Source organism: Pinus tabuliformis, chromosome 5_2, assembly GCF_031772625.1.
Source record: "Pinus tabuliformis cultivar Carrire ecotype Pingquan chromosome 5_2, CPIR1, whole genome shotgun sequence".
NCBI classification, from domain to species: domain Eukaryota; kingdom Viridiplantae; phylum Streptophyta; class Pinopsida; order Pinales; family Pinaceae; genus Pinus; species Pinus tabuliformis.
The window spans coordinates 609691911-609708018 of record NC_142306.1 but is presented as its reverse complement, the minus strand read 5'-3'; positions in this window follow the sequence as shown (position 1 = coordinate 609708018).

Genomic DNA, 16108 nt, shown 5'->3' with positions numbered 1-16108 from the left:
TTCTCAATGTGCCAGTGCCCAGGAAGCTTCCAAAATGACACTTGGATCAGAAGATTCGCCTAATGATGAGTAAAGAGGTTCTAAAACTCCAAGTGGAAGGTAGAAACTCCGAGTGAAGGACTGAAGAACAACTGGAGTTGAAGAGGACAACAAGTCACACATCAAGCTGACTTATCTTCACTCCAAAACTCTATATAAGGATCTCATCCCATGGGATCTGGAGGCCGGAATTTAGTGCAAAGAATTGCTGTTGGTTTACAGTGGAGAGTATTGGGTGATTGCTTGAGGGAGGTGAAGAGGAGATTTCTTTCCATCGGGAAGGTGATGCTGGATTGGACCTCTTATGGTTGTATCACCGCCTGAACCTTACTTCCTTATATTAATAAAGCATTTGAGGTTCTTCTATTCGCATGTGTTTCAATGGTGTATTGTCTTGATTGCGTATTTGATTTATGCTAATCCTTGAATCAATTATGAATGCATGCTTCTTGTAGTTTCCTTTTCTCGTCTTGTTTGCAGGATCTCGTGTAGCTGGGCCCGTGAGAAGACTTGGAGCTGGGAGCAAGCGGCAAATAGAGGAGATTGGATCGACCATTTGCGCAAGACATCGGTAAGTGGATCTCTTCCTTTCATCTCTTGCATGTCATAAAGAAGTAACTTTAGATAGCTTTGCTTCAGTTGTTGCTAAGGAACTACCACCCTTAGAGTGGGATAGGGTCATTCCGTGTTGGATACTTTTCCCCACAACAGACAGACAGCTAATTGGGGTACCTTGGAGGAACAGTTCGTCAACAACTTTTCATTCATGAATAATGAGGCACAAATGACAGGGGCACTCTAGGCAATAAAATGGGTTCTATTCACACCAGGGATGGTAGTTGAAGGAGGGCATGATGGAAATGTTCTACAATTCCTATACGATATGGAATCACTAGGATTTGTGACCTGTGACAAAATAGATGCAGAACGAGAGGAGGACGAATTGGTGGGGCTTAGACACCTAGCCTTTAGAGAAATGAAAGGGGAAAGAGATATTTGTGAGAGCCCTTCAACAGAAGGTGCCCACCTCCTACCAATGAAGCTGAGAATATAGAATGTGGGGACAGATGGTAAGCCCAAAATAGCATTGGTGGGAGATTACTGGGACGCACAAACCACCAAAGAAATTTTCGATTTATTGCAGGAATACTAGGACCTGTTCCCAAATTCAGTGGAAAAACTCAAAGGGATAAAAGGTAACCTGGGAGAAATGAAAATTGCTATAAAACCAAATGCCTGGCTAGTAAAGCACAGACCATACCGATTGAACCCAAGGGTAAAGGAGAAAGTTAAAAAGGAAATTGACAAAATTTTGGATACAGGAATCATATTCGTGGTAGATGAAGCTGACTAGATAAGCCCCATAGTTATTGAGAACAAGAAGAATGAAACCAAAATTAGAGTATGCATTGATTATAGAAGCTTGAACAATGCATGTGTGCATGAACCATTCCCCATGCCATTCAATGATGAAGTCCTAGACAAAGTTGTGGGGAACGAAGCATACTTGTTCACAGATGGGTTCTCAGGTTACCACCATGTCCAAATAGCTGAAGAGGACAAAAGGAAAACAACTTTCACTACTGAGTGTGGGTCGTATGCATACAATGTGATGCCATTCAGACTAAAGAATGCACCAGCAATCTTCTTAAGGATTGTTATAGCTTCATTCCAGGATTATATTCATAAGTTCCTAGAAATCTACATGGACGACTAGGCAATATACAACCTATTGAAAAAGCATACCAGCTTATTAAGAGTGATGTTCAATAGGTGCAAACAGTTGCTGATTTCCTTAAATCTAAAAAAATTTATTTTTCGTAATTCACTTTGGAACTCTATTGGGCCATATCGTCTGCAAGGATGGAGTCTTTGTATACCCTGCCAAAGTTGCAACAATTTTCCATATGGAACCACCTTGTAACGTGAAACAACTAAGGGAAACTCTAGGTCACACGTGGTACTACATACGGTTCATCAGGAACTACGCATCCATAATAGCCTCGATGGAAAAATTGCTAAATAAGATAGAATAATTCATCTGGACTGCGGACTGTCAAGCAGCTCTAAATAAACTGAAGGAAAGATTAGTAAGCGCCCCCATATTGGTGTACCCAAACTAGAACAAAATGTTCCATGTAAATATTGACATGTCTGGAATAGCACTAGGGGTGGTCTTAGCGCAACCAAGGGAGAAAAGGATGGACCATCCAGTGTACTACTCTAGGAGAAATCTCTCTACGATGGAAAGGAACTACACAACAACTGAACGGGAAGCATTGGTAATGGTCCACTATCTCCAAAGGTTCAAGCACTACTTACTGGGTGCACCATTCAAATTCTTTACAGACCATTCCGCGCTGAAATACTTAGTAAACAAGCCAATACTAGAAGGAAGGATATGTAGGTGGCTTTTACTGTACCAAGAATTCACATTTGAAGTGGTTGTTAAGGCTGGAAGATTGAATGTAGGACCAGATCACCTGTGGTTGCTATATACAGGGGAGAATGAAGGAGCAATAGACGATCGGTTGCCCGATGTCGACTTATTCAGGATAGGGGCAATTCTCGACCACCTAGAAGATATCACTCCATTGTTAACAACAGGTCGCTTCCTACAGGGATACACGACAACACAAATATGGCACTTGGTGTTCAAGGCAACATATTACCATCTCATCACAAGACACCTCTACAAAATCGGCTTGGACCAAATACTGAGGCGCTGTATCGTGTAGCACGAAAGAAAGGAAGTCCTATGGGAGTGCCACGCAGGGGTCGTAGGAGGCCATGTAGGAGGCAAGGCCACCGCAAGGAAGATACTCCATGCAATATTATGGTGGCCCACTATCCATAAGGATTCTAAAGCATTTGCCAAGGAGTGCAATGTTTGTCAAAGGTTCGGTAAGTCTTCGCAGTGCGATGAGGTACCACTACATCTAGTCCATATAGTGCAAATCTTTGATAAGTTGGAAGTAGGCTTCATTGGACCAATATTTTCACCAGCAAGGCATTCACGAGCTCGATACATAATAACAGCGGCATAATACCTCAAAATATGGGCAGAGGCCACACCAGCGAAATACTGCACAACAAAAATAGCAACAAGGTTCATTTTTGAAAATATTATTTCAAGGTTCAGATTCCCATGGAGCCTCACAAGTGACTATGGAACACACACTTTCTGAATGAAACCATTGAGACTCTTCTAATGACTTTTATGGTCCAGCATAATAAGAGTAGTCTGTATCACCCGCAAGCCAATGGTGTAGTAGAAGCATTTAACAAAATAGTAGAGAAAGGGCTAACCAAATTTGTATATGCCAACAGGGACGACTAGGATGAGAGAATTTCAGTGACTCTATTGGAATATAGGACAATAGTAAAAATACTGCATAAGAAAACTCTATTTCAACTTGTGTATGGCAGAGAAGTTGTGGTACCGGCAGAATTTATATTGCACAACATGCTCATCTCAGAAGCTACGAGAATGACGGATAATATTTCCTTGTGGGATAGGCTAAGCCTACTGATCGAACTCGATGAAACCCGGTTCCTAGTAGAGTTCCATCAATCAGTTGAGCAATGAAGACAAAAGGCTTGGCACAATAGGCACATCAAGAAGAAGTCGTTTGAAGTTGGAGACCAGGTGCTCCTTTATGACAAAAAGTTCCAGAAGTTCCTAGGGAAACTGCAGATGCACTGATTAGGCCCGTTCATAGTCACAGAAATAAGAGAATTGGGTGTGGTAAGGCTCGCTCAACTAGATGGAGTCCTACTGCGGGGATGGGTGAATGGTGCACATCTGAAGCCCTTCTGCAACTGACCAAAAAAAATCGAGATAATAAGGTTGCAGCAAAACTTAGTATGCCGCAAAACTGGTAGGCCTAGTTAGTAGAGACAGTGGTCACACATGTCATCCTAATCAACAGAATACACGTAGGTCTGAACCTTTTCTAGAATTGATGACCGCACAAGTACCTATCCCATCCACCATACCAGTAGTTATTTCCTGATTAAGTAATTAATAAGGCAACTGTCAAGATAGGGTCACAAAATCTTTCTCGTTAAACATAGAATTAGTTAATAAATAAACCCATCATGGAAAAATAAAGATGCCATGTAGCCCACTCTATACTTTCCAGCCCACGTCATAGTTGTCACGTCCAAGCCGGCCGATGGCGGCAGGGTGTAGTTAGAATGCATGGGAAGGTTCTCGGATTAATTAGTTGTTAAAGCCTCATCAGTCAGGGGATGTTGTGTCAAAGTTAGCTACTTAAATCGTAGGAGGATGTAGAGGACTCTAGAATTTCAATTGCAGATCACAGAAGAATTCCAAGTTCGCTTTAAAGAACAGGGACAGAGGAAGAGAAGAAAGAAACCTCCAATGTAGATAGTTTACCGTAGAAGAGAATCAATGGCGAAAGGAATAACATTAATCCCACAGAACGCTTTGGATGTATGAATTGAAGGAGTGGATGATCTATATGGAAAGTATGACAAGTTGAATCTAGTCGACAATGACTTCACAGACTATTTCTAGTTTCCGTCCATGAAAAGGGTGTTGTCTGCAGAAGAATTTCAAAAGGAGGATGGCACCAGGACCTTCAGGATCAAAGAAGAGTTCAAGGGGATACAGAGGTCCATGCTATTTCACTTAAGAAATATACACGTATTTGGCACCCAATTTTCCGCCATGCAGTGCATAAAATTTTTGACAAGGATGCATGTAGGGTCGCTATGGCTGGATAAGGAGTATCCTATCCATGTGAAGGATATCAATTGACTCACAGGGCTGGCCGAAGTTGGAAATACAGTCAGCACAGTGTTCCAGGCTGGGGCCAAGCGGGGAAAGAAGTAGACGGAGGACAACATTTATGCCAGATACAGGACAGAGCGAGGTGGGAGGGGCGCAAAGCTGGACAATATTAACAAGGATAATATCAGGTTTGCTTGCTACTTCATTGCATGTAAAATAGTGTAGCACTTCACAAGGAACGAATGCACCTTGGATGCCATCTCAGTTGTAGAACACTGTTGCCAAGGAGAGGTACTCAACTAGTTAGCCTTCGTGCTCAATGAACTATTCGAGGCTTGTGAAGATGTGTACAGGAGGAGCACTGGGTTTGTGTTTGGGTACTTGTTAATTGCACTAGAAATGTGGAAATGGAGGCCACCACAAGAGAGGCAACTGGAAACCATTGCCGAAGACCAACCAATTGTGCTCTGGTATGAACCGTGGAAGGCATCAGGGGATCCCAACACAAAGGAAATCAACGAGAGAGCTTTCAAGGGCTGGTACGAGCAGATGTTGGACACCATTCGGTCCACCGAGAGGATACCCAAGGCTCTATTGGACGAATTCTAAAACGAGCTCTGGTTTGGTGCCTCCCACGTGCACACTTACCTAAGGCCGCGATGTGTCAACCCGAGCACATTTAAGTTGAGGCCGCCGAGGTTTGGCTTGACGGAGGAAGCGTTGCGCAAAGAGGTGGAGTCGTGGTCGGGAATGGCTTGTGAGATAAGAGAAGGGAAACCCAAGTACCTTTTCAGAGCCTTGATGCCATAGGGGCAAGAGGGAGATGGGGTAGAGAGCAGTCAAAAGTGGGCTGCTGACGAATTACTTCAATTGATGCTGCTCTTGGTGGAGGAAAAGATGTTCGAATTGAGACAGACAATTACTAGCTTCGACCCAGGTGAGAGCAATTATCCTGAGCAATTTCAAGGTTCCACCATGTTTTCCCCCATTGTAACACCACCACTCGTAATGGAGCTTCCCTCGGGAGCAACTCAGGCTCCCTCCCAGACAACGATCCCTAAACCTAAGAAAACGTGAGTCATCCAAACCCTGGCTATTAAAAATCTGGCTGCTAAAAAGACAAAAATTATCCTGCTAGCACCAATCGTTGACCTCACTGTCGAGGTCCAGCAGTCAATCCCCACAACCACCATATTTGAAGAGATTTGTGTTACTGCATCCACTGCATTATGTCAGTCATGGGAGTCGTCCCCGCAAACCACTTCCACCTCCACAACCTTGTCCAAAATCTGAAATCCTCCCGTTCGGCCAGCGAAGGACTATTGTGGAAGCAGAAGTTCAGTCATCCAGTCAAATAGAGGGAACCACCCCTACCATGGGAACTGTTGAGCCTCAAACCTGCACCTTCCTATACACCTTCTCAGCCTTCTTTTTCCACTTACTTCATCCACCAAGCTGTTAAATCATTGCATTATAGTCTAAAAAGAGCTTCTGACATGGTTTTCTAACTATGCTTATTACTGTTGTTTGGTTTAGATTTTTGTTCAGGCAGCTGCGGAAACTTGTCAGTTTCCGCAGCCAGCACAGGTTTCCGCAGCCATTTTGTTAAAGGCTATGCTACAGGTGTCCTATGAAGAAACGAGCCACATGGGCAAGCTACAGGTGACGTGTACATGGAACGTATCCCTTCAGATCAGCCAAATCATCCATAAACAGCCACGGTCAACAAGGGTCAAAGGCAAAGCCAACCAAGGAATTTAGTGGTGGCACGTCTCTGTTTTGAGCATGTGAAGGTTTACGTGGCACAGTCCTTAGCTCACGAAGATATCGGCACACCTGGAGATCAACCCCATAACCTAAATCCAACAGCTACCACTCCGAGGATTTAATGGACATGATGACCATTACGCTAGATCTCGGGCTGAGGAGATATACGTGTCTCTGGCAACGTAGATAATAGCATAGGATTTAGGAGTTAGTTTCAGCACTTTTCATTATAAATAATGCGTTGATAAACGCTGTGTGTTGAAGCTTTTGGGATGTAATTTTTGAACTGTTATTATCACCCCACTGCACTCTGTTTTACGTGTTTTGTTGTTGCTTTAATACATGAGAAGACTACTTTCCTGAGCTCGTTTTTGTGACTGTTCGTTGACTGGCTGAGGTGGCAGAGGGCCCCTGCGCACTAAAGCTTTGTATAGTTCTCATTTGATTTTATTATGTTTCTGCTTTCATAATTATTAGCTTGTATATAACATGCTGTTTTGATGTTTTTAATTCACTGTTGTTTACATTTTCATTTATGTTTTCTTATAGCTGTCAGCTGATCAGTGCTTTTCTATAGGTTTTCTTAGGCAGCCCGGGAAAATTTTCATCTTTTTGATAACTACTGACATATCATCTTTTCCTTCCTGCTAATTTTCATTTTCTGAAATTTAATTCCAGCACTGTCATTTTTCAAATTGTGTTTTACTTATTTATTTTTCTGCTACTTAGACATCATACTACTCATTTGTTTATGGTTTCTTTTTATAGTCAAGTGACTCTATTAGTAAGGAATCAGAATATTACTTATTGTAGTGTGATTTAGTTTGCTTTCTTGCAATTTAGATATCATATTGCTTAACTTGTTCATGATTGCTTCCCATAAGGTAGATTGAGCTGAAGGGTAAAGGATCAAAAGAGTTGAAGCAGTGTGATTAGTTTCCTTTATGCAATTTAGATATCATATTGCTTAACTTGTTCATGATTGCTTCCCATAAGGCAGATTGAGTTGAAGGGTAAAGGATCAGAAGAGTTGAAGTAGTGTGAATTAGTTGCTTTGCTTTTAGTTTTTGAGTTGCTTTAAGTTCAGTCTTTACTTTGTTTTTCATACAACAGCAAGGATACTGGGTCATTGTCATTAGTTCACTGTTTGATACATTTACTTCCTCTTAAGAATTGATTTCATTACAGTTATTTTAGAGCTTTCTTTTTGAACACTTTTAAGTTTGAAAAATCACTGTAGAAATCACCATTACCATCCACACTTAACTTTCATTTTTGCCATCACACATTAGGGAATCCATAAAAGATAAATCCAGAAACAAACTAAAAAACTCAAAAACGACAAAAGACTAAGGAAATGGTTATCTTGTACATATAGTACAATTCACTTCGTCAGTTTATGAATCCCGGATTGACATTTTAATCAGCAATTTAGAACACACTAAATTGACCAAACAGGAACACCACCAATAGAGAGTGCATCACCAATGCTTGGGTTGGACCTACTAGAAGGGAGATGCCTGGATACCATTATACAGGGGGAAAGGATTGAATCGTACTTTCCAACTCTCCCTATAAATCTCACAGTGCTGCGAAACCCTAGCATTATTCCACCCACCCCACAGTTCACTCTACCATCGCAACAAGTCCACTCACCCACCTCCCATTCTAACAAATCCATTGCTAGTAGCCTACCCCTACAATAGTAGTTCCTAGAATCGATAACAATGCAGGTCGATATGCTCCATCACTGGTCATCAGCCTAATTTTTTTCATTTATTCAGTAAGCAACACATAAGGCCGAGAGCCTCCATGAGGACCTGGCTAAAGAACATGAATAGTAGATGAAGCAGTTGCACATGGTGACAGAGGAGCAAGATCACCTACAGCAAGCAAACATAGAATTGCAAGCCTAGGTTGATCAGATTACACAACGATTTAGATCAATGTGGCCGATCGTCACCGAGGCCAATACTGAAGCACTGGCAGACATGGCTGCCTGCACACTAGTCGGCTATTGTGATCACATACAGATAGTGTGCATGCGCCTAGAAGCCACTAAAATTGAGATGAGACAGAAGCTAGAGACAGTAAGATCCACATTACCAGATCCGGTGGAAATTTATGCGCGGACGGTTGAGGGAAAGGTCAGGTAACTAGAAGTGAAGAAGAAAGCCTTGGCCAAGGCCCTTGCCGAAATATACGCCCTAATGGATAAGGTCCACGACTGGTCAGGCAGTCTGGAACTGAAGAACCACCTGGTTTACCTGCTCAGAGAACAAATTCAGTCACTGTTTTCTAGCATGAGGGATTGTACAGACCATACCCAGCTGTAGCAGATCAATGATCAAATCGACATCCTCTAGGCCCAGGTTAACAGCATTGAGGAGGAGTCAGTGAAGATGAAAAATATAATCAGGGATCTGCGGCCCCCTGTTCGAATGCATGTTCTACTCTTGAAGGAGGTATGCGACTCCAGCGGGTAGTAATGGAATGACCTGCAGAGCCAGCAGCCAACAACCCTAACGTCGCAATCGGCTGAGGTGTTCACTCAAGGTGCTAATGCAATTCTCGCCAACTAGGACTTGGCCCTTCAAAGATACACTAAGTTCAGGAAACACACAACAACATCGGTCCCAGAGTTTGAGCCTTCGCTTGGAACGGGTGAACCACAAGGGCAAGAAGGGGCCATAGGAACAGATGCCACGCCATAAGCCAGGATCAATGTAGAAGAGGCACCCACTCCGCAAGCAATGATCGAAGTAGCAGAAGTGCTGGTACAACAAATAGTGAAGCCAGCGTCGGTAGTAACGCAGCCACCACTTGTAGAGCACATGGAAGTAACAGCAGGACCAACAGAGGTCGAAATGACTTGACACGAGGACGAGTCAAGGAATTGTGGTCAGGGCTTGTTGGGGCCTTCATTTAATTTTGAAATGTTTTGACCAGTTTTGACTGACTGAAGGGTGGGAAAGAAACAGATGGCAGCAACGAGTGGGTGGCGGAATAGACAGTTTCAGAGGAGTTGCAGCAAGGTGGCAGTAGAAAGAAAAGACAACCAAGAGGCGGGAAGGTGCAGAAGCAGCCAAGGGGGAGAACAGCCGAGCAAGAACTAGTAGTCTAGGCAGCAGAGAAGGATATGAAAGGGGAAGACCAGAAAGGAAGAAGGTTGTTGTAGGACTAGCTAGTGGAATAAAGAGTCGATTGAGTTGAGAGCAGGCGAAGAGATATCGAGTCACAGTGGCTGAATGGCAGAGTGTTGGGGTCCGAGGGACTTAGTCATGGAACCAATCTGAACCCACGGGACTGAGCCGAGTACTTTATGTAATGTTTATGGCGAATGCCAGATCATGTTGTAATCTTTCATGTTAAGTTTAATATAAGACATAGCCAATGCTAGTTGTGACTTTTGATGTATTTGGGCCTCGTGCTCAATGTGTCTAGTAAAATTTTGAATGGCTTACCAATTGCATGTAGGCATTAATTCATAGATTGTCTCAAGGATGTCGCTATCTCTATTTTATGTATAATGGTGATATATATATGTGTGTGTGTGTGTGTGTGTGTGTGTGTGTGTGTGTGTGTGTGTGTGATCAAATGCACCCGGTTGATACTTCCTCGACTCCATGCTAAACCCTTATCCCTTTTGGTCCGGCATGCCTCAGGTGAGACTCCTTGCCCCTTGGGGTAAGGTGAAAATGCTAGCGTCGTCCTAGGCTATAGTGGACTACTGTTGGCCCCTTGCGCCCGAACCATTTGTTGGCTCAAAAGAGTCATCAAGGGAAAGACCGTGGGTTCAGGTGTAGGGGGCCAACAATAGTCCGCTGTAGTCTAGGACGATGCTGACATTTTCACCTTACCCCAAGGTGATCCAGATCTTGGGGGGAATCCCTCAAAATCTAGAAGATTGAAATGGATCTTGGGGGGGGAGGCGCCCAAGATCTGGAAAATTGAAATGCTAGAAGAAAAAGAGGAGAATGCCCAATAAACAACCACAAAGAATTTTTTTTATTAAAACAAAGAATAACGGTAAAGGCTACATTGTGGTGGACAATTTGTCCTTTTACAAAATTCGACTTGTTACTTATAGTCTTTTTCTTTTTTTTGCTAAAGCAAGAATCAGACCTTCTTTTTCATTGATTAGTAAATAAAATACATAAAATACAACCCTCCTTGGTAAGATATAGACCAAGGAGAAAATTCAACATTAACTATTAATGGGCCCAAGGCATATGTCTCGAAACCTTCACCCAAACCTTAGAACGTTCAAAAGAAATCCAAAATATAGTTGGACCCGAAGCGAAACAAATGTACCATTCCAAAATATTTCGTGTCCGCAAACTCACAACCCTTATGTCTTTGAGACTTGGGAAAAAATGGTGCATCCCTCCAAGAACAATTGCTTCCTGCCTAGAGTACTAAACCCTGACATCTCCCACTAGTTTCCTAACCAACATCTTTGATCTTGACCATCAAACCGTCTTGTCCAATCCTACTATTGTGGACCATTTCGCTGTGCTTAGACACCCGACAATTACCCCTGTGGCCCCACCAACATGCTCGATCCATATGAACCATAGATCCTTCTCGCAAGATCCAATGGTTGAGGGCCATATTGCACCGATCAACATCGCCGAACAATAGCGTGCGATCAAGGTGGTATTTCATCCGACCCCACTGCCACGTGGGGCTCACAGAATGGAATCGCTACCAAAATGGAAAAACCGCTTCCCACTTGCGAGGCTTGCGATCACCCAAAAACCACCCAGGCCGTGGTATTGCGAGCAAAGATGAAAAACCCAGGTTTTCGGGGATGCTGAGGGTTCTCGGAATCCGTTCTCTCGCCATATCTACACTACCTGTACCATTGTGAGAAGAAACTTCTACCTCGAGTACTAAACCTTGACATCTCCCGCCAGTTTCCTGACCAACATCTTCGATCTTGACCGTCGAACTGTCTTGTCCGATCCAATGGCTGTGGACCATTTCGCTGTGCTTAGACACCCGAAATTTACCCCTGTGGACCCACCAACTTGCTCGATCCATATGAACCGTAGATCCTCCTCGCAAGATCCAACGGTTGAGGGTCATATCGCACCGATCAACATCGCCAAACAATAGCGTGCGATCAGGGTAGTATTTCAACCGACCCCACTGCCACATGGGGCTCATAGAATGGAATCGCTCCCAAAATGGAAAAACCACTTCTTGCTTGCGAGGTTTGTGATCACCCAAAAACTGCCCAAGCCATGGTATTGCGAGCAAAGATGAAAAACCCAAATTTTTGGGGACGTCGAGGGTTCCTGGAATCCGTTCTCTCGCCATATCTGCTCTACCTGTACCCTTGTGTGAAGAAACATCCACCATCCTACCTGACCCCCAAAAAATTAAAACTCCTGGGCTACCACCCCTATTAGTATTTTTGAGATTAATGCCTCGATCTGCAGAGTCCTGCCAGTGCACATCGCTCGTTGAAACTCAAATGTGAACACTCCGCTGATCATAAAACTTCTGAGTCTTCTGTACTTCTCTCCATGGCCCTATTTCAAAACACCATCCTATCTTCCTTAGCATGATCGTGGCACTTCACCTTTAGTCTATTTTTAGGTAGCTCTTGCCATTTCATTGCAACCCTATTTTTTGTGCAGTTCACTCCTTGATTGGCTAGAAGATCCGCCAATTTATTAGTTGTTCTTCGTACATGTTTAACACTGACTATTCGGAGGCATAGAAGGTGATTGTGGATCTGTTGAAAGACTTGGGTCAGCCTCCAATTTCTTGAGACCTTTTCCGACTCCATACCCCAGCTGATTCTCTTGACCGAGTTAATGATTAACTCAGAATCTGCTTCAACAATCACATTGTGTCTATTATCCTGAATCAAGAATTCTAAACATTGCTCCATAGCCATAACTTCCGCCATATTGTTAGTGGCTCTCCCTAAGTGTCCATAGAAGATGAACATAATATTTCCTCTTTCATCTCTTAAAACACCACCATGACCCGCAGTACCCGGCTTGCCCTTTGAGGCACCATCAATATTGAATTTCAAAAAGCCCTTGGGGGGGGGGTGCCAAAAATCAAGCTCTGAGTCCCGAATGAGAATCTTCCTATCCAGGCCCTGAGGAATGAGTCCCTGCAACCTTAGCTGACAGAGAATCTGCAATTCTGGTGCCGAAGGTGGATTCTTAGGGAGATTTCGAACAATAGTACCCACTGTCTCCTTACGCTGATTTAAGATCTGTTCCAAAAGGAAAAGGGAAGGTTTTTTTACATTCTTGAAGATTCTGTTGTTCCTTTCTTTCCAGATATTCCAAATAATGAAGCTTGGCATTAGAGCCCAAGCTAAGCCAAGAACTTCATTATTCAAAAAGTTGCTTCTCCAATTGTTTACGGTGTTGATGATACTCCCTTTGTCCCTATCTGACTATTGGAAAATGGTGGCAAAAGAATCCCACAACCTGTAGGTATAGGTGCAATTGTTGAGAAGGTGCTCCAATGTTTCCTCTTGAGCTTCACAGAGTTGGCATCTGGAAGGCCCCAGAACACCCCTCTTCCGAATGTTATCCCAAGTCAAAATCTTCGTATGCTAGACTAGCCACATGAAGAGTTTAATTTTCATCCAACCTTGATGCCTCCATAGTCTTTTCCAAGCTCTGTCCGGAGCCTGGGAGTCCAATCCAAGGAGAATGAATTTGGCTTCCTTAAGGTTGAAGGTACCCTCATTGTTGTTGCCCCATCTCAACTGGTCATTCCCTTTAGACGCTAAAATTTTCCTTCAATCTAACTCTTGCATTAGCATTTCAGCTTTAGCTTTTAAGGGGTTGTTGTCCTTGAAATCAAAGTTCCTCCATGTTCTCCATTTTCCTATACTGTTGGTTTGATCCCAAAAATCCTTTACTTTGGATAGTCCTTTAGTATCTACCTCTGCCTTGAGATCCTTCAATTCCTCTTTTAACAGAATAGGTTCTTGTTGCCATCTATCCTCCCAGCATAGATCTATGTCTCCCTCTCTAATTTCCCAGAAGCTGTTATCTTAGACTAGGCCTCTGTTTTCCCAGGCCTTGTTCCAAATGTGTGATCCCTTAATATTTCCATCCATCCGTATATGGTCATTACTTTTCCATGAGCCGACATATTTTTCTTTCCAAATTATAGCCCACTGAGCCTTTGGTTATTTTACCCAGCGCCACCATAATTTAGCCCCTAAAGCCTTGCTTAGAATGTCAGGATCATCCAAACCAAGACCCCCATGATTTTTAGGTTTGCAGATTTTTTCCCAGGCTACCAAGGCCCATTTCTTCCATTCTTCCCCCTTGCCCCAGAGAAAGTCTCTCTGTATGGTTCTGAATAGATGCAAGACTCCTTTAGGAGCAGGGAGAGTAGATAGGATGAAAACTGGGATTGATTGAAGAACAACTTTAGTGAGCACCAACCTACCAGCCAAGTTTAACGACCTCATAGTCCATTTCCTGATTTTATCTTGCAATTTATTAATCACCGGCTCCCAGATCAAGGATAATTTTAGGGGCGAATGTTCGCCCTTTGGCGAAATTAAGGGGTTTTAAATTTTTAGTGGGCGAATATTTTGTATCATAGTACATTTTTACAAATCACCTCATATAGCCCACCTTATTTTAAGGGAGAGGGTAAAAAAGGTAAATTTAGCCCTTGAAATTAGGACTTACAACCTTCCATTCGCCCATTTTCAAGAATAGGTTTTATTTAAGTGAATCCTATGGGCCAAATACCATATTTATAAAAGAGGTATGGTAAATTAATAAAAATATAAATAAATGAGAGGTATGGTAAATAAATAAAATATTTTTTATATTTACTCCTTATATTTACTCCATAAGTCACCTTATATACATGTAAGGGTGTAAACAAATAAAAATATAAGTGGAGGTATGGTAAATAAATAAAACGTCTTTTTATACTTACTCAAAAGGTATGGTAAATAAATAAAAATATAAATAAACTAGACGTATTCTAAATAAATAAAACCTCTTTTTATATTTAGTCCATAACCCTTGTTCTATTTATGAAGGCTCAAGAAAGAGGTTTTATTTAAGTGAATCCTATGGGCCAAATACCATATTTGTAAAAGAGGTATGGTAAATTAATAAAAATATAAATAAACGAGAGGTATGGTAAACAAATAAAACATTTTTTTATATTTACTCCATAAGTCACCTTATATTTACGAACACTCAAAAAATGGGTTATATTTAGGTGAAACCTATGGCCAAAATACTATGGGACAAATACCATGGACTAGATTGTTATTAATACCATGCAAAAAACCATTATTAACCCTAATATTAGAATTAATAAAAATAAAAATGGCACGTGGTATTGACCCATGGTATTCACCAAAATGGCACATGGTATTGACCCATGGTATTCACCTGGGATGTAGCCTATTTAAATGGGGGAATTAAACCAGCATGTAGCCTATGCTAAGATTCACTAGGACTTTACAAAGTTTTATTATTTAGTGAAAGACTCACCAAGATCTTACAAGATTTTATAATTGAGTAAAATATTAGCCATGCCTGGTGAGAGATTCACCAACAAATTATATATACATATTATATTATTGATAAAATCGCCTTCCATTTTTCCTATATACCATGGAGATTCGCCCATTTATTATATTTATAAATTTAGGGGGGGGGTTCTTAAAATTTTCCTTGTCCCAGATGCTCTTGTGTAATGGCTTAGGAGTTAGAGGAACCCCCAAATATTTTGAGGGGAGAGATTCCCTTTGAAAGCCCATAATTTTAGCAATGTTCTTTTGAATAGCAATATTAGTATTGAAGAAAAATATTTTAGATTTGGAGAGATTAACTTCCATACCTGATGCCTTGGCAAAGTCGTTTAGGATTTGTTTATATGCAAGAGCTTCTTTGACTATGGGGATTCCCTACAGCATGGTATCATCAACAAATTTTTGATGAGTCCAAGTCTGTCCCCTGTCAGAAATTTGGAGACCTTTGATCTTACCAACTTGTTTTGCATGTTTGATAGACCGACCCAGTCCTTCCATCATGAGGATGAAGAGAAAGGGAGAGATTGGGTCCCCATGTCTGAGGCCTCTAGAAGGAATAAAAGTCTCAGAAGGAGAGCCATTGACCAAAATTGAGAAGCTGGAGGAAGTAACTAGGGCCAAGACCCATCTCACCCAGTTGTGATCAAACCCAAAAGCAATAATAATTTTCCTCATATAAGTCCAGTTCAATTTATCATAGGCCATGGCTATGTCCAATTGCATGATCATACCAACCTTTCTATTGCTAGTCAGAGAGTGAACCACCTCATGTACTTGAATGATATTATTGAGAATTTGCCTTCCTTCCACATACCCAAATTGTTCCACAGAAACAAGGGTAGGAAGGAGAGGTTTGAGTCTATTGGCCACCACTTTTGATATTATCTTGTAAACCACATTGCATAAAGCTATCGGTCTAAACCTGTCAGGAGTTTGGGCTACCTCCTATTTAGGGATCAGGGTGATCAACGAGGTGTTCAGCACTTTCA